The sequence below is a fragment of the Pongo abelii genome, chromosome Y, assembly GCF_028885655.2.
Source record: "Pongo abelii isolate AG06213 chromosome Y, NHGRI_mPonAbe1-v2.0_pri, whole genome shotgun sequence".
In the NCBI taxonomy this organism is placed as follows: Eukaryota; Metazoa; Chordata; class Mammalia; order Primates; family Hominidae; genus Pongo; species Pongo abelii.
Window position 1 is genome coordinate 53,120,952 of NC_072009.2, and position 23,216 is coordinate 53,144,167.

Below are 23,216 nucleotides of genomic sequence, written 5' to 3' on the forward strand. Positions count from 1 at the left end.
TCATATTTGTGTAACCAATTTGGAATAAAACCAAAGGGAATATCCATGGAATCTTGTAAAGGCCCATTTACAGGGGTTTTCACACCCAATGTTGCTTTTGATATTAATGATTTACAAAGTGAAATCCTTAAGTTGAATAAGCATACTGAAACATTTTAGCCATCTTTAAAATCTTGGGCAGAATTCCAGCAAGGTTTAGAGAGCCTTAACGTTTGGACCTCCTTGAAACAGCACCTCAATATCTTTTTTGTGATTATCAGAGTAATGTTATTATGTCTGTTTTATGTTGATTGTCTGTAAAATCAGCTTGACCACCAAACAGCAATTGAGATCTGCATAGCCTGCAATTACCTTTATTCAACTAATGCAAAAACAAAAAGGAAAAAATATTGGAGGCCAAAAGAATGAGGGTCATGACCAACTCAGTAACGACTGGAGGGGCTGTAAGCAGGCAGTAAACTGTTCTCGTGAAAGCAAGATGTTGGCAAACTGACACACCACGTCTGGTACCAGAAGGAATGCTGAGGTCAGTCATTCCCCAAGTGCAGTAGTCCTTGTTGTTACATATAGGAACATTTGAAGCCTGTAGTATAAAGAAAGCAAATATGTGAGCCTGTGATAAATGAAGCAGCTGAACAACAATTGCCTTTCTTCCCTGTTGATTCTGACTAATAATTACAAAGGCCTGTAGAAGCTCAGGGTCTTTGCTCACTAGAAGCAATAAGCCTCCTGACTCGTCTTTTAAAACAGATCTTTTTTGTCTTTGTCTTCATTTCTGAATTTATCCCCCTTCGTTTCATCCCATAGTAACCGACTGCCACACTGTCACTACTAGAAATACAAAACAAAACAAAAAAAAAAGTGGGCTTGTTTGTAGGCTCATGCAATCCAAGCTATTCAGGAAGCTTAGACAGAAGACTCCCTTGAACCCAGGAGGCATAAGTTGCAGTGGGCCAAAATCACACCTTTGCACCACAGCCTGGGTGACATTGAGACTTCATCTCAAAAAAAGCAAAAACACAAAAAAGTAAAAAAGAAAAAAAATATATGGTCAGGTTAAGAGAACAAAAATACAAGCCACAGGCAGAGAAAAATTTAGGAAACACATCTGAAAAGTGAATTTCATGCACAATATACAAAGAATTAAGATGACCCAATTAATTGGTAAAGACCTGAAAACATACCTCACCAAAGAAGATATGGAGATGGAAAACAGGCACACAAAATACTGCTTGCTGAGCCCCTGTTACTTCTGCTGAAGCCTGAGGCTCCAAGCCATTTCCTGAGGAGCAAAAGTGGCTGCCATAGTGGCAATTCCTCCAAAGACTATTTACCCCAGCTCTACCCTTCCTCCAGGGTCCAAGTGTTCCCCAGACATTGGGCATGATCTCCAGGAAAAAGCCAGAAGCTGGATGTTTTATTTCTCAGCTTTTCTTAAAATTCTGAATGTCAATAAGTATCCTTTGATTGGAAGTTTTATTTTTATCCTAACAATTTTGAGGCACTGATAAGTATTAGAAAAGATGGTTTTCAACCTACACTTGTCTCCATAAAGAGATGAAATAATTAACTTGGCCAGGCATGGTGGCTCACACCTGTAATCCCAGCACTTTGGGAGGCTAAGCCAGGTGGGTGTCCTTAGGTCAGGTATTTTAGACCATCCTGGTCAACATGGTGAAAAAACCTCTCTAATAAAAATATGAAAAATTAACCAGGAGTGGTGGTGGGCTCCTGTAATCCCAGATACTCAGGAGGCTGAGACAGGATAATTGTGTGAGCCTGGGAAGCTGAGGTTACCAGAGTTGAGATCATAACACTCCAGCCGTGGGAACAGAGTGAGACTCTGTAAAAAAAAAAAAAAAGGATTCAATTGCTTTTTTTTGGCAGTTATTTTGGAATGCTTGGTACAATGCATTATTATTTTGATCTTCTCAAGACAGATAACACAGTAACAGTAGTAAGAAAAACCAAATAGCAAGTTATTATAAATTCATGGAATTAATTTCATCTGTCTTTCTTTCTGGATTTTATTTTTTAAAATGCGTACCACTGAAATTATCAGACATTTTACTTGTGATTTCTAAATGCAAAAAGGAATAACAGTAAACTGTTATTGAATGAATCCCAGTCTTCAAATTTGATTCTGATGTAGTGGAATGTTTTGTGAAAGATGAAAACTAACCGACCAAACACATGGAATTTCAAATTTTGGCTTACTTTTCAGAAGCAGATTTAAGAACCAGAATCTTTGTAGTTCTAATCTTTGTCAATGATTCAGCATTGCAAGATATATACTGAAATTGAAATCAGAGCTTTTTGTGAATTCCAGCAGAAACAGTTTGTACTCTAGAAATTCCTGTTGCTCCCTTGACATCCATGAAGAAATCACTTGATTGAAAGGAATCTCTACACAGCAAAGCGTCAAACTAATACACCACAATGTCTTATTAGCTACAGTTCACTATTTTATTGTAGTAACTATAAGATTAGAAAAAATAGCAGGATAAATGACTCTGAGGACCAGCATAATTTTCTTAGTTTTTACCAAGTAGAGCTTACAGTACATTTTTTACAATTGGTTTCCTGTGGCACAATACATGCATGCTTTTTGGCAGCAATCATAGATTAATGAACAAACAATAACTACAAAATGATGTTCAAGAACACTTGTCATCCAGGGAAGGCAAATTAAAATAAGTGTGAGAGCACTAAACAGCTATACTGTGTCTGAATTTCTTTTTAAATATAGTCAAAACTGCATCAGAAAATCTCATTCATTGCTGATGGAATGCATAACTGTACACCAACATTAAAATATGATTGTTTTCCTCTGCCAGCTTGGCAGCTTTTTTCCAAAGGTAAACATGGTCTCATCATATAGGCTAACAATTGTACACTTAGGTATTTAGACAACTGATTTAGAAACTCACCCCTAAACAATAACCACAGGCATTTATGTATAACTGCTCTCTTGACAATGGCCAAATACTTTAAGGAATCAGGATGCCCTTCAATATTAACCAAGCCAGGAAAATTCATAAAAGGAAATACTATTCATCAAAAGAAAGGAGTGCTTTATGAAGTCATGCAAAGCCATGGATGTATCAGGCATACATAAAGCTAAGTGATAAAAGCTAGTCTGAAGAGATGATATATTGTATGATTTCAGTTCTATTACATTACAGAGAAGAAATGTCTACAGAGATGGTAAACAGACCTGTAATTTACAGTGGTTTGTAGTGGGTAGATAGTGAGTTGATTAGCAGAATGCAATGATGGAAAGAAGCGCAAATGGGCCAGGTGAGAAGGGACTCATTCTGCTTGATGAGATCATGCTGTTCGTGTAGAAGAGCTAGGAGTGTGTATACCACCATGAATAAATAAATAGCCTCCTACTCATAACAGAGAATTCTCTTCTTTCATCACACATGTAACTATTTTAGGATGACTTCTGAGGAAGCTTTTGTTGCATGTGGTAAAACAAACATAAACAAATTTACCATTTCAAACATTATTGAGTGTATAGTTCAGTAGCATTAACTATGCTCACATTGTGCAACCATCACCACCATTTCACAATCTCTTCAGCAATGGATAAGGGTTCCAGTTTCTCCACAGTCTCAAACTTTTCCTTAAAAAAAAAAAATAGACATTCTAATGGGGATAAAGTGGTAATCTCATTGTGGTTTAGATATTCATGTATTAAGTGGCTAGTGATTTTGAATATCTTTTCTTGTGCTTATTGGCTGTGGATTTGTAAATGATTTCTCAGCTATATTGATGAATGAACACAAAAGAAAAAAATAGATCAATTGAACTTCATCAAAACTAAACGCTTTTGTGCATCAAAGGACACAGTACAGTGGAAAGAAATCTAACAGCATGGGACAAAATATTTGCAAGTCATATATATATAGTATATATTCAAGTCACTCATTCGGTTCTCTTCCAAGTGCACTTTCCATTTTTTCTAACTAAAAATTTTAAATAAACATCCATGTTTGCTGTGAAATCTTTCTCAGCCTCTTTTGCTACTTTATTCCCCTCAGTCACATTCTTTCTTGTGAGGAGGCAAGAGTTGAGGTTAGTGCAGACCATGATAGATTTGATGCCAGTAACGAAGATACCTTCTACTAGTAACAAGTCAAGGAGCTGGTGGACAGTGTGACTGGAGTACGTGCTAGTGTGTGGCTGTCCTAGCCGAGGCAGTTCTGGACTGTGGAGGGACCAGAACCCCATGCTAAGAGCATTCTGTGGAAAGAGAGCTCAAATTACTGAGAGAATGCTGAAGAAGAAATTTTGTCTTTTTAGTGAGGTGAAATTCCTTCACATAATATAAAATTGACTGTTTCTTAATGAATTCTTTAGTGATCCTTAGTACATGCACATTTCTGTGCAACTATCACCTTTAGTTCCAAATTATTTTCATTATCCCAAAAAGAAATATCCTACCTATTAAGTAGCTAATATCCAATCTGTCCTCTTTCTGATACCTAGCAACCAGTAATCTACTTTTTGTCTCTATGGATTTACTTATTCCAAATATTTATATAAATAAAATCATGCAGTATGTGAGTTTTGTGTTCAGCTTCTTAAACCAAAATGATTTTGAATTTTCTTCACATTGTAGCATTAATATTGTAATCCTTTTTATAGCTGAGTATTATGCCATTGTATGGACATACTATATTTTGCTTCTTATTTTTTGTTGGTGGACATTTATTTGGTTTGTTTCCATATTTTAGTTACTGTGCATGCTGCTATGAACATACATATACATGTTTTTGTTTGAATATCTGTTTTACATTTTGTGTATGTAGCTTGGAGTGGATTTTGTGAGTTCTATGGTAATTATATATTTAGCTTTTGATGAACTACCAAACTATTTTCCACAGCAGCTGCAGCATTTTACTTTCATATTTTCCCACTTCCATTTGAAACATTTCAATTGTTACCTTTTCGTTTGTTTGATTTTTGCAATTATAATGGATGTGAAGTGGTACCTTACTGTGGTTTTGACTTGCATTTCACTGAGGTTAAAATGGGCAGGAGACATAAGAGTTGGAGGAGCAAGAGAAAGGGTCAGGATAGCCATGTGGAGAGGATAGGTAAGTGCCAGGGGACATAGTGGCTGTGGCAGCCTCTGCCCGGTCTCAACTCCAGTGGTGAAAGGAAAAGTGAGCCCATGTTTGTAGTGTGGATTTTTTCCACAATCTAGCTGTTTCAGCAAGGAGAGCTGATTTGTGATTTGGGGGACTGTGCCCTGTCTTCTCATAGGTCCCCTATAATTCAATCCTTACTGGGCACCTTCCTGGAGCCAACCTGGTCTCAGCTCCCAGACACAGGAGAACTTCATAGCCTGGGAGCCTGATCCTGTTGGCCCCTCATGGTCACAGGCCTGGAAGGAGGAGCACAGCTGATATGTGTTACAACAAAGAATGTAAAGTACAGAAGTGGACACAACATTTAGTCCAGTCATCTCAAGCCACATGAACCAGGCTCACCACTTACAGGCCTCAGTCTCCCTCTTTGAGAAAGGAACTGCCACAACCATCAATCTCAATAGCCCTTCCAGGATTTAATAGGCCAAACAACTTGGAATTCAGCTGATTTTAAATTCTGCTGTCATTCCAGATCTCACACAACCCCTGCACCAGAGACTGGAGTCAGAGTCTGCAAGGTGCTTTTTCTTGCTGGTGCGGGAGAATGTGCCAACTTAGTCTCCACTTGTGGCTGGTACACACAGTGCTTGGCCACCAGCATTTAATTATGTCCACTATTTCCTCTAAAGTTTACCAAAATGTTTCTCTGGTGTAAGCTGTCACTATGTTCCCTTCCTTTGGGCCTTGCAGAGACTACATTGAAACATTTGTCACTCTCAAAAACAAGCTACTGTGGATTTGGTCAGCTCTTGGTCGATATTTAGAAAAGCTGTGGCCTCAGAAGGCAGCTTCCTTCCTGCTCCAAATCTACTAGACTGTACAATGAGCAATTAAGATGGCCCTGAACTCAGACCCAATAAGTTCTGGGTACAACGTTCAGTCCTCCCTTCTGCAAACCACAGTGATGACATAATATAGTACCTAGCTGCCCAGTGCCTTCCCTAACCTTATACTTAATCATCACATTAACTTTAATTCAGCCCCTCTCCCTAATCCTAACCCAGAATCCCTAACACTAAGAGCAAACCTAAGCCACAAACTTGATGCCAACATCAACCCTACGCCTAACTACTCACTAAAACCAAAACCCCAAATCAAATCCCAACTCAAAATCTCACTCTAACAGCGAAACCTGAATTTTACTCTGACCTTGATAATAACCCTAACACAAAGGTACCCCAAACATTACATAAACCTGAACTTAAACCCTAAGTCTAAAACCCTAATCCCAAAACCCTAACCGTAAGACAAAAACACTAACCATAAACAAAAACCATATCTCTAAACTTTAAAAGTCTCTAACACTAACCACAACCCCTATCACATAAACCTAACTTCTAGCTCCTAAACTTGCCTTCTGAACATGAACATAACACTCACATTAAGTCTAATACTAATCTCTAACCTGAACCCTAAAAATCTTATTACAACCCTAACCCTACACCTACCCCAAACCTAAACCTAGCTGTTACGTAAAACCCAAACCCTAATCCTAACATTAATCTTTAGCCCAAACCTAACCCTACACCTAACCCTAACCCTTAACCCTAAGCCTAATTACTAACATAAACTCTAACCCTATTGTGTTAACCCAATCTGTACCCTAATGCCAATCCTAACACTAATTCTAACCAATAATTGTAACCCTGACTGTAATCATAATACTAAACATAAACTTAACCTTAACTGCTTAATATGAATTCAAACACTAACCACAACTATAACCCTAAAGCTTAACCTACACTTACCCTAACCCTAACAATAACATTAAACAATAATTCTAAACTTAATCCTAATTCTAACACTGTGCCCTATCTATAACACCAACAGACCTAGAACCAAAAGCGCAATGAAAACACGAACACTAACACTAAACTCTAACTCTAACACTAACACTAACCCCTAACACTAATTCTATATCCTGAGGCTAACCCTAACCCTGAATTTTAACCCATACCCTATAATCCTAAACCTAAAACTTACTCTATCTGATAACCTAAATTTAATCCTTACCCTAAATACTAACCTTAACACTTAACCCTAAAACTAACCTTGAAACCTTAACCTTAACCCAAAGCCAATCTCTTATTTTTATAAGTAATCCTAATCCTAACAATGAAACACTGAAAAAGTGAATCTAACCATAAGCTCAACACATAACCCTATCAATAACAATAATCCTAATTATAAAAGCATAAAACTTGAACTTTAACACTAAAACTAACCTAACTCTAAACCCATCGCTAAAAATAAGCCTAAATGATAACTGTAAACCTAAAGCCTAAAACCTAAACATAATCCTAATCCTAAACTATAAACTCTAATCATAACCCATAACCCTAACCATAAGCCAAGACCCTAACCCTAATAGCTAAACTAAACCTTAGTCCCTAACTGTAACACTAACGCCGATGCTAATCCCTAACATTAATCCTAAACCCTAACACTAACTGAAACCCTATGCCTAATTCCTATCCCAAATTCTAACCCTAACTTCAACCATAACACCAAACCCAAATGTATGCCCTACCAGTAAGCCTAACCCTAACCCTGACACTAAACATAACCCTTACCACTAATCCTAACCATTTTGCCCTTAACTTAACCCTACCCCTACACGAACACCAAACATAAACATAAACCTTACCTTACATTAAACAGAGAATTCTAAGCCCAAATCCCAACCCTAATTATAACACTAACCCTAAACAATACCCCAAACATTAGCCAAACCGTAAACCCTAACTCTAACACTAACACCTAATCCCAAGCCCTGCTCTAACCCTAACACTAACCCTAATCCTAATTTTTAGACAAACAATTTAAACATCATTTTAACCCTAACTGAACCACAAGCAGGTACCCAGTGTTAAACCATAAATGAACACTAAACTCTAACCCTAAATTTTAACACTAAACCAAACCTTTTAATCATAACCCTAACACTGAACATAACACTTACCCTACTTTTCACCCTCATCCTGAATCCTAAACCTGACCCTAAACCAAACCCTAATGCAAACCCTTATACTACCACATAAACCTAATCCTAATTCTAACTATAAAACCCTAATTCCCAAAAACACTGAAGGTAATTTTAACTACATTCCATAACTCTAACACTCACATTAAACACTAACCCTAATGCCCTTATCCTAACAGTAAAGCTAACATAATTCTAATATAATCTTAACCTTGGCACTAAACCTAAAAATAACTCTTACCCTAAACACTGAACCTAATCATAACCTTAACCCTAAGTCATAAACCCTAAACCTTAACACTAACCCTAGCCCTAAACCAAAACTTGTAATCCTAATTAAACCTAAACACTATACCTAAACCTAATCTTAGCCCCTAACTATTGAAAAATCTTAATACTAATGCTAATAACCCTAATCATGACCACCAAGCTCAACCTCAATACAAACCCAGCCCTAACAGTCATGCTAAACCTAAATACAAAGCTCTAACTGTACGCCCAACACTAACACTAACATCTAACCATAAATGTTGAACACTAACCTTAACAGTAACCCTAAACCCTAACCCTGAACCCTGAAGCCTAACGCTAAACATAACCCAAAGCCCTATCCTGATGCTAAACACTAACCCAAACACAGAAACCCAACACTAATGCTCTAACCTTTACCCTCAAGCTAACCCTTAGAACTAACCCTAACCCTGGTCAAGACCCTATTTCCTAACTTAAACGTAAGCCTATCTTTTTACCCTAAACCTAAGCATAATGTAACCCCAAACCTAAACTATAACCCTGATTATGAACCCTAACCCTAAACTCAACCCTAACCTTAACCTATAACCCTAATCATAACTGTAACTCCAACCCTAATCCTACCACAGCATTAAATCTTATCTCAAGTCCAACCCTAACCCTCAATCTAATCCTGAACTTTTCTGCAATTGTAAACCGTATCATAATCTTCCGTTTCTATCCTATCCTTAAGGTTACAACATTATGCTTAAAAAATTGTAAATACATCCTCTATGACACTAATCTCAAACCCCTTATACCCATAAAAGTACAAGAAGTCATACCCATTTCTAACCCTAAATGAGTATTGAATTAAACTTATGATATCACTAGGACAAAAAATTAATGTTACTAAATCTGATAACTATAGACATCATAATATTTAATCAAATAACAGTACATGGAATTTGTTACATAGCGAAGACATTATACACCACAATGTTTAAGATCTTTTCTCAGAAAAGCGATGGTTTTTTCCCATTCTAATGCCATCCCTTTTCAATATATTATGTAAATCAAATGATGGAATACACCACGTTTGTCTCAACTTTTACCAAAAGTACTTAAAGACAGTCAACATATTTAACATGTTTAACAATTAAAACATATTTAACAATTAAAAATCCAATAAACTGTGGTTCACATTTTTTTCACATGATAAAATGTCGTTATGAAAAACTCATAACAATCATTATCTAAATTTATGGGAACCAAAGCTTTAAGATGAGGAACACATCACTGACGCTCGACTGTATTAAACCCTGTACTAGAAGTTCCAGTGGAACAATTATATATGTACACACACACACACACACACACAGCCATTCATATGTAAAAGAGAAAAGTAAAACTACCGACAGATCTCATACACAGAAAACCATGAGGAACCAACCAGAAATTATGAAATCTAGCAAACAAATTAAGCAAAATAACAGGACAAAATATCAACACAAAAAATCTTATATTTTTGATGGCATTTTGCTCTTGTTGCCTATGCTGGAATACAATGGCACTATCTCGGCTCACCACAAACTCTATCTCCTGGGTTTGAGTGGTTCTCTCACATCAGCCTCCTGAGTATCTGGGATTCAGACAGGCCCCACCACGCCCGGCTAATTTTGTATTTCTACTAGAGACTGGATTTCTCCATGCTGTCAGGCTGGTCTCGAACTCCTGACCTTAGATGATGTGCCCACCTTGGCTTCCTAAAGTGTTGAGATTACAGGCATAAGCCATTGCACCTGGCCACAAAATCTATTTCTATTCACTAGCAATAAACCATATAAAAATGAAGTTAAGACAACAATTTCTTTTCTCAAAAAAACAGGAAGGTGAAACATTTCCTCTGCCCTGGGAAGCCATAGATGCAGGCAGCTGGGGGAGGGACAGCCTTGGAGTTGAGGCTGTGCTGCTACGTTGGGACCTAGCTTTAGTGGCTGTGGGGCTAAAAAGAAACTCTTCAAGTTTCTGAGAAATCAAAGTAGAATTACTTTAAAACATAATGGATGAAGAGAAAACCTCCAGTGGTTTTGAAAGCCCTAACCCCATGATGTCAAGTAAATATCCTTTGAGTCATAAATCTTTTATAAAAGAACATGCATAAATATCAGCAATAATGAAACCCTTGTTGAGTGGCCCAAGTCATTTTGCTGAGAAGAAAACCATTGAGGTCAATGTGAGAGACATCCCTTCAAAAGTACTGCGAAGAGAGTGCACATATTTTACCTACACATATTAGTACATCTACAGCTCCATAGGGATTTTTAAATTCCCATTTCACCTGAAACTGCACTAGAACTTCTGATGGCTGTAAACTTTCTAGATTGTATGTAAATACAGTGGATTGTTTATAAATACAATAGACTGATATAATAAAATAAATTAAAACCAACTGGTAACTCTTTTGAGTGTTTAAGACCAGTAGTTGAGTTTGTAGTTTTTAATGGATAGCACATTCCTTGTATGCAATGTAACTATAAAATTAATTGCTAACAAGGTTGTCTTCTGTTTTTTCATAACAGAGTTGAAATTCGTTTGCAATGTCAACAAATTAAGGATATTTTCACAAACTGAGAAATAAACAAATACGGTAATTCATAGGTGCTTTTCGTTATCCTATGGATATGACTTTTAAAATGAACAATGATCTAGAAAATGCTGAAAACTAGAAAAAATAAACATGTTTTACAATTAAACAATTGGGCTAAGAGTTTTTATGTATTTGGTTATTTGTTAATGAAACTATTTTGATGTTGTAGCTGCCCATAGCATTACCGGAGTTATGCAAATAATTGCATTATATGTAGGTTCAAAACTTTGCCAAAACATTGGTTTACTCTTACTGACTCTAACACAATAAATGTTTTATTAATGCCTATAATTCAAGGCAGGCACATCACTTGAGCCCAGAGGTTTGAGATGAGCCCAGGCAACATGGCAAATCATTGTCTCCAAAAAAAAAAAAAAAAAAAAAAAATTTGCCAGGTATTCTGGCTGAGGCTAAGGCAGAAAGATCAAAGGAGCCCAGGATTGAAAGGCTGCAGACTGCAGTGAGCCATGATAGAACAATTGCAGTCCACCTTCGACAAAAAATGAGACACCGTCAAGAAAGAAAGAAAGAGAGAGAGAGAGAGAAGGAAAGAAAGAAAGAAAAAGAAAGAAAGAAAAAGAAAGAGAGAGAAAAAAATATGCGTTGAAATGTCTTAAGTCCTTTGATAAACTTCCAGTATTGCTTAAATGTGTCTTGTCATTTTTTTATTGTTACAATTTAAGAAGTTTATTTAAAGATGATTTTAGAAGATTACCAGGTACAATTTCTTAAGAAGTAATTGAACTTTACCAAGATGGTCAGTAAGTCAACTATGCAAATTAGAGTTCTTGTGCATTATGCCTTTTGGGAAATTCAAAGTACTATATTTTCATTGATTATAAAGTAAATCATCTTTTTCAACTTTCGAAACAAAAAGAAAAAAGACAAAAAAACAGGCTGAGTGTGGTGACTTACAAGTCTAATTCTAGCACTTTGGGAGGCCAAGGCGGGATGATTGCTCAAGCCAAACTATTTGAAGCTGCAGTGAGGTATATGATTGCACAACCACATTCCCAGCTGGGCAACAGAAAAGCCAGAACAAAAAATCAATGATCATATTGTTTTCAAGACTAAATTTAACCAAGGTGGAAGAATTAGACATGAAAAATTACAAAATACTGCTGAAATAAATTCCAGAAACCCTAAATAAATGTAAAGACACTCAATGTTTCTGGATTAGAAGATGATTTTTTATGTAACAATACTGCACAAAGCAATCTACAAATTCATTGTGATTCCTATGAAAACACCAAAGTCCTTTTGGTAGAAATGGGCAAGACAATTCTAACATTCATATAAATTTCATGAGATCCTGAATAGCCAAATTGTTCTTGAAAACAAAAACCAACTTGGAGGCTCACATTTCTCAATTTCAAATATTACTGCTAAGCAGCAGTAATCAAAACAGCATAATACTGGAATAAGGACACACACAGAGGTCAATGGAACAGAATTTTAAATCCAACAATACCTCTATGGTCAATTGATTTTTGACATGTAGCCAAAATCAGTAAATTGAACAAATTGTGTTATACAACTGACTACCACAAACAAAGAAATTGTTCTATTTTCTCACAACACAAAAGAAAATTAACTCAAAATGGTTCAAAGACTACATATTAGAGGTAAAAACATAAACTGTAGAAGAAAACATAGGGATAATTCTTCATAACCTTCGATTTAGCAGTGGTTTCTTAGATCTGATACCAAAAGCGCAGGCAACTAAAGAATTTTCTCAAAATTAACATATTTGTGTATCAAAAGATACTATCAAGAAAGTGAAATGACATGTTACAGAAAGGAAGGTTTGTATGTTATGTATGTAACAACAGACTGTTATCCACAATATATGAAGACTGTTATCCACAATATATGTTATCCACAATACATGCAACACAATATATGTTGCATACTTATGCAACAAAAAAAGACAAACAATTACAAAATGGAGAAATAGTTGAACACACACTTCAGCAGAAAGACATGCATATGGAAAACAAGCACAGCACATAAAAAGATGAACAGTAAAATATATCAGTTTTGCTCCATCAAGTGTTTCATAGATTAGCTTTTCTCATAGCCATGTTATTCTGTGTGGTAAAATTAGTCCTGTCCAGCTCCACCTGAGGAGCAGCTAAGTAACATACTCCTGAAGTTTCCTTAGATGAGAAAAGAAACTATCTGACAGGCAATAATATTCTGAAATGAAAACTTTCCTGCTGGACTAGAGTTTCCAATAAAGGTAACAGTTTGTCCCTCAGCCTCCATGGGCCCAAAATTTATCATCCAGCAGGAAGTAATAAGGGAAGTCATTAAGTTAATGGGGTACATGGATAAACAAATGCCCCAAGTCGCATACCAAAACTGTGACATAATTACATACCTTCACAGCATTTCAATATTTAAATATTAATAAATCATCTGCTTAAATATCTAAGCTTACTTTATTTACTTTACACTGTACCACTAAGGAGATTTACAAATATTTATATGAATTGTCATGATGTGTGCTAGGACTTTTTTGTCATTTAAATGTACTGATGGACTACATAACATGTAAGTATTTAAAGCTAACAAAACTTGGAACTAATAACACACAGGGAAGATATCAAGGTAATAGTCTGTCTAATAAATTCTTCTGTAATTTCAAAAATTGTGTCATTTGTCTTCAGCGCTGAGATTTTTTCTTTTCTTATGATCACAAACACAGACTTTCCTTTCATTAACCATTATTTCCTTGATTTATAAATTGAGAGTGATCTTATCAATTATCTAACAAACAATGAAATTCTTTTTATCTTTAGAAACAGCACATTATTAGCTTTTCTATAGTTAGATAGCACAAGCTGTGACTTTAAAGTCTTAGCTGGACAAAGCCTTGGAAAATTAGATAAGGATGGGCACTGGGTGAATAGATTGAGAGATTACACATAAAATTCCTGAGACACCCAAGAGTCTGTGTCCCCACAATTGAAAGCAGACAAAAGTGCATCAGTTATTCTTTTACTTTATGATAATAGCCATTCTGATAGGTATGAGATGGTATCTCATTTTTCTTTTGATTGGCATTTCTTTAATAATCAATAATATTGAGCTTTTAAAAAAAAGTTTGTTGGCCACCTGTATGTCTGTTCACGCTTCTCAAAATAAGTCATTTATGCAGCCAAGAGACATATGAAAAAAGGCCCATCATCACTGGTCATTAGAGAAATGCAAATGACCATGCCACGGTGGTGTGCTACACCCATCAACTCGTTACCTAAATTTCTCCTAATGTTATCTCTACACTATCCCACCACCTGCCACCATGTGATGTTTTTCTCCCTGTGTCCATATGTTCTCATTGTTCAACTCCCACTTTAAAATGAGAACATGCGGTGTTTGATTTTCTATTTCTGTGACAGTTTGCTGAGAATGATGGTTTCCAGCTTCATTCACGTCCCTGCAAAAGACATGAACTCATCCATTTTTATGGCTGCATACTATTCCGTGGAGTATATGTGCCACATTTTCTTTATCCAGTCTATCACTGATGCACATTTGGGTTCGTCCCAAGTCCTTGCTACTGTGAATAGAGCTGTGATAAACATACATGTGTGTGTGTCCATATAGTAGAATGATTTATAGTACTTTGGTTATATGCCCAGAAATGGGACTGCTGGGTCCAGTGGTTTTTCTAGTTCTGGCTCCTTGAAAAATTGCCACACTGTCTTCCACAATGGTTAAATAACTAACACTCCCAGCCACACTGTGAAAGCATCCTATTTCTCTATGTCCTCTTCAGCATCTGCTGTTTTCTGAATTTGTACTGATTGCCATTCTAACTGGTATGAGATGGTATCTCACTTTGGTTTTGATTTGTATTTCTCTAATAACGAGGGATGATGAGCATTTGTTCACGTTTGTTGCCTGCATCAAAGTCTTCCTTTGAGAAGTGTCTGTTCGTATCTTTTGCCCGCTGTTGGATGAGGTTTTTTTCTTTTTTCTTCTAAACTTGTTTAATTTCCTTGTAGATTCTGAACATTAGCCTTGTTTCAGATAGACAGATTGCAAGAATTTTCACCCATTCTGTAGGTTGTCTGTTCACACTGATGATAGTTTATTTTGCTGTGCAGAAGCTCTTTAGTTTAATTACGTCCTATTAGTCAATTTTGGCTTTTATTGCCATGGCTTTTGGTGTTTAAACATGAAGTCTTTGCACATGCCTGTGTCCTGAATGGTATTGCCGAGGTTTTTGTCTAGGAATTTTATGATTTTAATTCTTACATTTAAGTCTTTAATCCATCTTTAGTTGATTTTACATAAGGTGTACGGAAGGGGTCCAGTTTCAGTTATCGGCATATGGCTAGCGTGTTTTCCCAACACACTTTATTAAAGGGAAAATCTTTTCCCCATTTCTTGCTTGTTTCAGGATTGTCAAAGATCAGATGGCAGTAGATTCTGTGGTATTATTTCTGAGGCTACTGTTATGTTTCATTGGTCTATATCTATTTTGGTACAAGTACCATGCTCTTTTGCTTACTGTAGCCTTGTGATATTGTTTGAAGACAGGTAGCGTGATGCCTCCAGATTTATTCTTTTTGCTTAAGATTGTCTTGTCTATGCAGGCTCTTTTTTGGTTCCGTATGAACTTCAAAGTAGCTTTTTTTCCAATTCTGTGAAGAAAATTAATGTTAACTTGATGATGATAGCATTGAATCTATAAATTACTTTGGGCGGTATGGCCATTTTTCCAATATTGATTCTTCCTATCCATGAGCATGGAAGCTTTTTTTCATTTCTTTGTATCCTCTCTTATTTCCTTGAGCTGTGGTTTGAAGTTCTCCTTGAATATGTTCTTCACTTCCCTTGTTAGTTTTATTCCGAGGTATTTTATTCTCTTAGTAGTAATTGTGAATGGGAGTTTACTCATGATTTGTCTTTCTGTTCTCTGTTATTGTGTGTAGGAATGCTTGTGATTTTTGCACATCGATTTTGAACCTGAGGCTTAGCTGAAGTTGCTTACCAGCTTAAGGAGATTTTATGCTGAGATGATGGGTTTTCTAAGTAAACAATCATGTCATCTGCAAACAGACAATTTGACTTCCTCTCTTGTGATTTCAATGCCTTTTATTTCTTTTTCTTCCCAATTACCCTGGTCAGAAGCTTCAATACTAGGTTGAATAAGAGTGGAGAGAGAGTGCATCCTTATCTTGTACCAGTTTTCAAAGGGAATTCTTCCGGTTTTTGCCCATCAGTATATTGGCAGTGGGTTTGGCATAAATCGCTCTTATTATTTTGAGATATGTTCCATACTTTCTACTTTATTGAGAGTTTTTACCATAAAGTGGTGTTGAATTTTGACGAATGCCTTTTCTGCATCTATTGACATAATCATGTGGTTTTTGTCATTGGTTCTGTTTATGTGATGCATTATTGATTTGCATATGTTGAACCAGCTTTGCATCCCAGGGGTAAAGCTGATATGGTCATGGTGGATAAGCTTTATGATGTGCTGCTGGATTGAGTTTGCTAGTATTTTATTGAGGATTTTCACATCAATGTTCTTCAGGGATACTGGCCTGAAATTTCCTCTTTTTGGTGTGTCTCTGCCAGGTTTTAGTATCAGGATGATGCTGGCCTCATAAAATGATTTATGAAGGATTTCCGCTTTTTGTATTGTTTGTAATAATATTAGAAGGAATGGTACTAGCGCCTCTTGGTATGTCTGATAAAATTTAGCTATGAATCTGTCTGGTCCTGGATTTTCTTTGTTGATAGGCTATCAGTTACTGCCTCAATTTCAGAACTGTTAATAGACTATTCATGGATTTAACTTCCTCCTGGTTTAAACTTGGGAGGGTGTGTTTAAAGAAACACATAAAGAAAAGGAATTTATCCATTTCTTTTAGATTTCCTAGTGTATTTGCATAGAGCTGTTTATAGTATTATCTGATGATCAGCAGTGATATTCCCTATATCATTTTTTATTGCATCTATTTGATTTTTCTCTTTTCTTATTTATTAGTCTGGCTAGTGGTCTATCTATATTGTTGATCTTTTCAAAACACCAGCTTACAGATTTATTGATTTTTGAAAGGTTTTTGTGTCTCTATCTCTTTCAGTTCTGCTCTGATCTTAGTTATTCTACGTCTTCTGCTAGGTTTTGAATTCATTTGTTGTTGCTAAACTAGTTCTTTTAATTTTGATGTTAGGGTGTCAATTTTAGACCTTTCCTGCTTTCTCTTTTGGGCATTTAGTGCTATCAATTTTTATGTAAACACTGCTTTAAATATGTCCCAGAGTTTGTGACACATTGTGTCTTCATTCTCATTGGTTTCAAAGAATATCTTTATCTTTACCTTATTTCGTTATTTACCCAGCAATGATTTGCAGCCTGCTCCTAAGTGTTCAGTTTCTATGTAGTTGTGAATGTTTGGGTGAGTTTCTGAATCCTGGGTTCTAATTTCATTGCACTGTGGTCTGGGAGGCTCTTTGTTATAATTTCCATTCTTTTGCATTTGCTGAGGAGTGTTGTACTTCCAATTATGTGGTCAATTTTTGAATACGTATTATGTGGCACTGAGAAGAATGTATATTCTGTTGATTTGGGGGTGGATAGTTCTGTAGATATCTATTAGGTTTACTTAGTCCACAGCTGAGTTCAAGTCCTGAATATTCTTGTTAATTTTCTGTCTCATTGATTGCTGTCTATTCTTTCTCTGGAAGCTTCATCCCCAAGGGGCATCTGTCAGATGCCAGCCAGTGTATCTGGCTGTACAAGGTGTCTGTCGGCCCCTGCCAGGAGATGTCTCCCAGTCAGGATACACAGAGGTCAGGGATACACTTGAGAAGGCAATCTGACCATTAGCAGAGCTGGTACCCTGTGATGGGAGGTGAGCTGCTCCTTCAGAGCCATCAGGCACGGATGTTGAAGTTTGCTGAAGCTGTGTCCATGACTTCCTTTTCCCCCAGGTGCTCTGTCCCGGGGAGATGGGGGTTTTATTTATAAGCCCCTGACTGGGGCTACTGTCATTTGTTTCAAAAATGCCCTACCCAGAGAGGAGAAATCTGGCAGTCTGGCCACATCAGTCTTGCTGAGCTGCAGTTCAAACTTCCCTGAGGCTTTGTTTACACCATGAGGGTAAATCAGCCTACTCAAGCCTCAGCAATGGCATATGCCCATCCCCCCACCAAGCTCCAGTGTCCCAGGTAGATCTCAGAATGCTGCTGCACTGGCAGTGAGAATTTCGATCTGGTGAACCTTAGTTGGATTGCCACCGTCGGGGGTGGCACCTGCCGAGCCAAACCACTTGGCTTCTTGGCCTTAGCACCCCCTTTCAGATGAGTGAACAGTTCTGTCTCCTTGGCATTCCAGGCAGCACTGGAGTATTAAAAACAATGACAACAACAACAATACACTCCTATAACTAGTTCAGTGTTTTTTCTAACAACCACCCAGTTTTGTGCTTGAAACCCATGGCCCTCATGGGGTAGGTACCAAAGGGAATCTCCTGGTCTGCAGGTTGTCAAGACCATGGGAGAAGCACATATTAGTAACCGGGTGCATGGTTCCTCAGGCTAAGTCCCTCACAACTTCCCTTTGGTAAATAAGAAGATTTCCTGACCCCTTGGGCTTCCGGGGAGAGGTGATGACCTACCCTGCTTCAGCTCACACTCCATGGGCTGCAGGCACTGTCCAACCAGTCCCTATGAGATGAACGGTGTACCTCAGTTGGAAATGCAGGAATCCCTCACCTTCTGTGTCGATCTCCCTGGGAGCTGCAGTCTGGAGCTGTTTTTCTTCAGCCATCTTGCCAGCAATTCCCCCTCTCCTCTTTTTTTTTTTTTTTTTTTTTTTCTATGGTGAAGAAGCCATTAACTGGAAATGTAAAACTATGCAAATTCTAAAAGGAAGTACAGAAAGAAATTTATGTGATCTCAGTTTTGGTCATAAGCTTTAACAAATGACACCAAAGCTGATCAGTAATGGTAAAAAAAAATTAATAATTTTAGTTTTCTTATATTAATACTTTGTACTCTGAGTAAAATCTTGTTCAGGAAATAGAAAGATAAGCAACAGACTGAAAAGAAATATCTGCAAAATACAGATCTAATCAAGAACTTGCACTGAAAATACACAAATCTTGAAACTGAAAAATAAGATATATTACCCAATTAACAATGAGTAAAGAGCTGAACACACCAATGAAAATACACTGATAGAAAGCAAACAAAAAGATGCTCAAACTCATATATCTTTAAGGGACTGAAAATTACAACAGTGAGATAGCATGGCCCATCTATATTTGCTGGAATGGCTAAACCTCTTTTAAAACATGACAAATGATTTGTTGGAGGGAAAACAGGAATTCATTCATTGCTTGTGGAATGCACAATGGTAGAGAAAAAAAGAACTCACATTCTCAAATTAATCTGAAAGCCTGTTTCTCATCTCTACCATGCACAGAAGGAGCTATCTGGTCTACCTTTCGATGACAGACTCGAGATTCAATGTAATCTGTGCATCTGTCAGCAGCAGTTGGGATCCAGGCAGAAACTGATGGGCCCCACAATCAAAGTCATCTAAGAACTTTTTAATAAAGAGTGACTTATTCAGTGTACTCACAAAAGATGACAGAGTTCCTATGGATAGTAGCAAGACCACACTCTTAGCACTCCTTGGGAATGGAGAATTAAAGGAGGGAGAAATTATCAGCAATGGAGAGAGGCGGATGGTGCAGAGAACTTGAAAGATGTCATCGCAGGAATTATGACATCACTTGGCCTTGAGAAAAAGCAGCAAGTCCAGCGCTACTGTATGTGTAGGCTGGTGTCCCCACTGGCCAAACCCAATCAGCAGGTAGAGGGCAAAAAATGTCTTGATACCACCTAGAGGTAGGTTAGCAGAGTTTAATCCAGAAATTGTAATTTTATAAATCTTCCCAATCTAAGCCTGCCCTTACAAGGACAAAGCATAGTTTTATAATACCGATGCAGTATGAATCACTAAAACATGCAAGCCATGCACAGTGGATTGAACTTGTAATCCTGGCAATTTGTGAGGTCGAGGCTAGTGGATCATTTTGGCCAAAAGATTGAGACCAGCTTGGCCAATATGGTGAAACCCTGTCTCTATTAAGTACACAAAAATTTGCTGGGTGTGGGTGGTGCATTCCTGTAGTCTGAGCTACTTGGGAGGCAAAGGCAGGAGAATTGCTTGAACCTAGGGGGTGGACATATGGTTTAAGAGATGTATGTTTTCATTTTTATTCTCTTCCAATTTTTCTTCTTTTAGTAGTAAATAGTCACTCATCTCTTGAACATTTTCATTCAGCATATATTTGTTTTGTTATTGCCAAAGACTGCTTTGACAGACATTAAGTCAACCTGAAATTTAAAAAGGAAATTTTACAATTGAATGATGACTTCATAGTGCTGCAAAAGTAAAAGCTTGCAGGCTCCTTTAGGCATAATGTCACAATTTAACTAAGGTCACTAAACAGATGCCTGAATATCTGCAAAAATGGCCAAACTGCAGTAACAGAAATTGTCTTCTGCCCTAAAATTGGGGCAGAGGAAGTTTTATGGACCACATCGCATGAAGCAGGTCCTTCTAAGATTATCACCCCATTTTTCAGAAGCAGCGAAGAACCTAACAACAATCACTCATAATAGCAATATAGCTTTGTTTTAAATATGAAAAGGTAAGGTAAAAATGGCCAGGCATGGTGGGTCCCGCCTGTAACTCCAGCACTTTGGGAAGCCAAGATGAGAGGATTGCTTGAACTCAGAAGTTACAGAACACCATGTACAACATGGAAAAACCCCATCTCTACTAAAAATACAGCAGGGCACTACTGCGGCTCAGACATGTAATCTCAGCAGACTGTGAGACCATGATGGGTAGATCACTTGAGGTCAAAAATTTGAGACCCGCCTAGCCAACATGTTGAAACACCATCTCTACTAAAACAACAAATATTAGTTGGGCATGGCAGCAGGTGTCTGTAATACCAACTACTCAGCAGGCTGAAGCAAGAGAATCATCTGAACCCCAAGGCAGTGGTTACAGTGAGCCCAGTTCACATCATTACACTCAAGCTTAGGTAACAGACTGAGACTCCATCTTAAAAAATAAAAAAGAAAGAAAGTAAAAAAAGAAATACATCATTTGCTTGGTGTGGTGGGGCATGGCTATAATCCCAGCTTTTTGGGAGGTGAAGACACAAGAATTGCTTATGCCTGGGAGGTGATGATTGCAGTGAGCTGAGATCACACCAGTGCACTCTAGGCTGAATGACAGAATGAGACTGAGTCTCAAAAACCAAAGAACAAACAAAAATAACATTTTGCGTAGTGCTTTTCTTTTCTTAGCATACTATATCTCATATTTGCATATGAAGGCCTACAAAGTTCTCATGTAAGTTGAACTTGCAAAATAAACTTTATATTTAAAATGTTTTAAGTGCCTAAAGTTCCAGCTTCTTCTTCAGACAGCAAGCACAAGAATAAACAGAAAACTAAGGAACCAATGGGGTGTGATAAATGCAATGCATTTCGTTTTAGTCTGTGAGATAACACTGTAACGACAGACATTTTTAGCTGCTGCTGATGGAAAGAGAGAAAAAGGTTGATGTAGTAACAGACCGATAATAATATTGGCCACCTGCTATGAACTAGGCTCACTGAATTCCCTCAACAACCCTATAGTGTTGAAAATATCCTAGAGTTTACAGCTGAGGAATATGCAGTCAAAGGACCTGCCCAAAGGCACACAAGAAATTAGATGCACAAATAGTATGCAAGAAGGACTCTAAGAATCAAAGCACTATCTACACTTTCCTATATGGTGTTGACTGAAGTTAAGAACTATTGAATTAACTTTAGTCATCCCCTTCTTTGCCATAGAAATGGCAGTTTAAACATCAAGAGGAAGACTTTGGATAAATTATGTATGACTAGAATTTTATATATTGTCTAAAATCTATTTCAAAAAATATGCTGAACAATGACCTCAAGTTCTTACATAAAATTTACAGATTCATTGAGTTCCTCCTTTTTGAATTAGTAACTGTGTTCTCCTCTTGCAAGTAAACAGGTTTTCCTGAAAGAAAGAGCCCTTTAAACACCATAATGTTTTCCTAGTGAATACCAAAGCTATATAATATCTATGGCCAGTATGTCAGACCTAATGACCATTATTTTATATTGTGAAATAGCCTGTGTAGGGGACAAAACTTTCACAGGCAAGTAAGAAATAAGCCCTGTTACCTAACAGGTGATGTGAAGCTATAACTGTCATCTATGTGTTGAAATTCCACCATCTACACATGCTAATCAGAGAGATTTTAACTTCCTTGAAGTTGAAGATCTATTTGTTACTATATTGCAAAAGATAATATAGTTACTGTATTGTAGGTATTATTGTGTCATTTTCATTGTATTTAACTTGAATCTATGTAGATGTATTATCAAAGCATAATTTGTTACATAGATGATGGTACTAATGTATAAAAGAAGTGTAAGTCTCCACAAGATAGTAATAAAAGGGGAAGCCACACACTGGGTGTCTGGACAACATCAAATAACCACCCTTGGTATACTCCCAACAGTCTAATTGAAAAGTCCACCAAAACGTCACCTCTCATTACAGGCAATTTCCTAGGATTATATTGAAATATAAAATATCTGAAGACTGAGAAATCACTCACCTTCCAGTCTCAAGGGCAATATATACAAGATTTCAGGAGGTTATATATACAGTAAAAATATTATAAATAAAGAAATACATTAGAAGCCAACAAAATAAGAAGCTATGTCACAGGAGACAGAGAAGTTAAAATTTTTCTAGGTGAAAAAGAATGTATCTCAAGGGTAAAAGTAATAGGTATCAGAGGCAATAAGTTGCTGCCAACTTCTTGATAATTACAGATTTATCAAAATATATTCAAATAAAGTTTAATAAAATATACAGAAAAAAATCACTGGCCTTTCTGATTATATAAAATATTAAAGATAATTCTTTCTCAAAAGTCAGTGAAAACAATTTTTTTTAATTTTTACATAATTAAAATTACAAAAAAAATGAACTATTGAAGAGACAATGAAGTGTAGTGTATTTTTTTTTAGAATATAAAGCAGACCCAAACTGGGAAGCTAATAACCTGTATCACAACTGAAAACTACAGCTTCTTACCCCATCCAAACA

General features: G+C 36.9%; 1 long non-coding RNA gene across 1 annotated transcript; it reads right to left on the bottom strand.

Moving 5' to 3' along the window:
• Positions 1-327: 327 nt before the first annotated feature.
• LOC129053126 (uncharacterized) lies at positions 328-19,735 on the bottom strand. Its single transcript, XR_008518234.2, has 3 exons — positions 19,635-19,735; positions 18,764-18,912; positions 328-583 (listed from the first exon to the last, which is right to left on the bottom strand). It is a non-coding gene; the product is annotated as an uncharacterized LOC129053126 (long non-coding RNA).
• Positions 19,736-23,216: the final 3,481 nt, after the last annotated feature.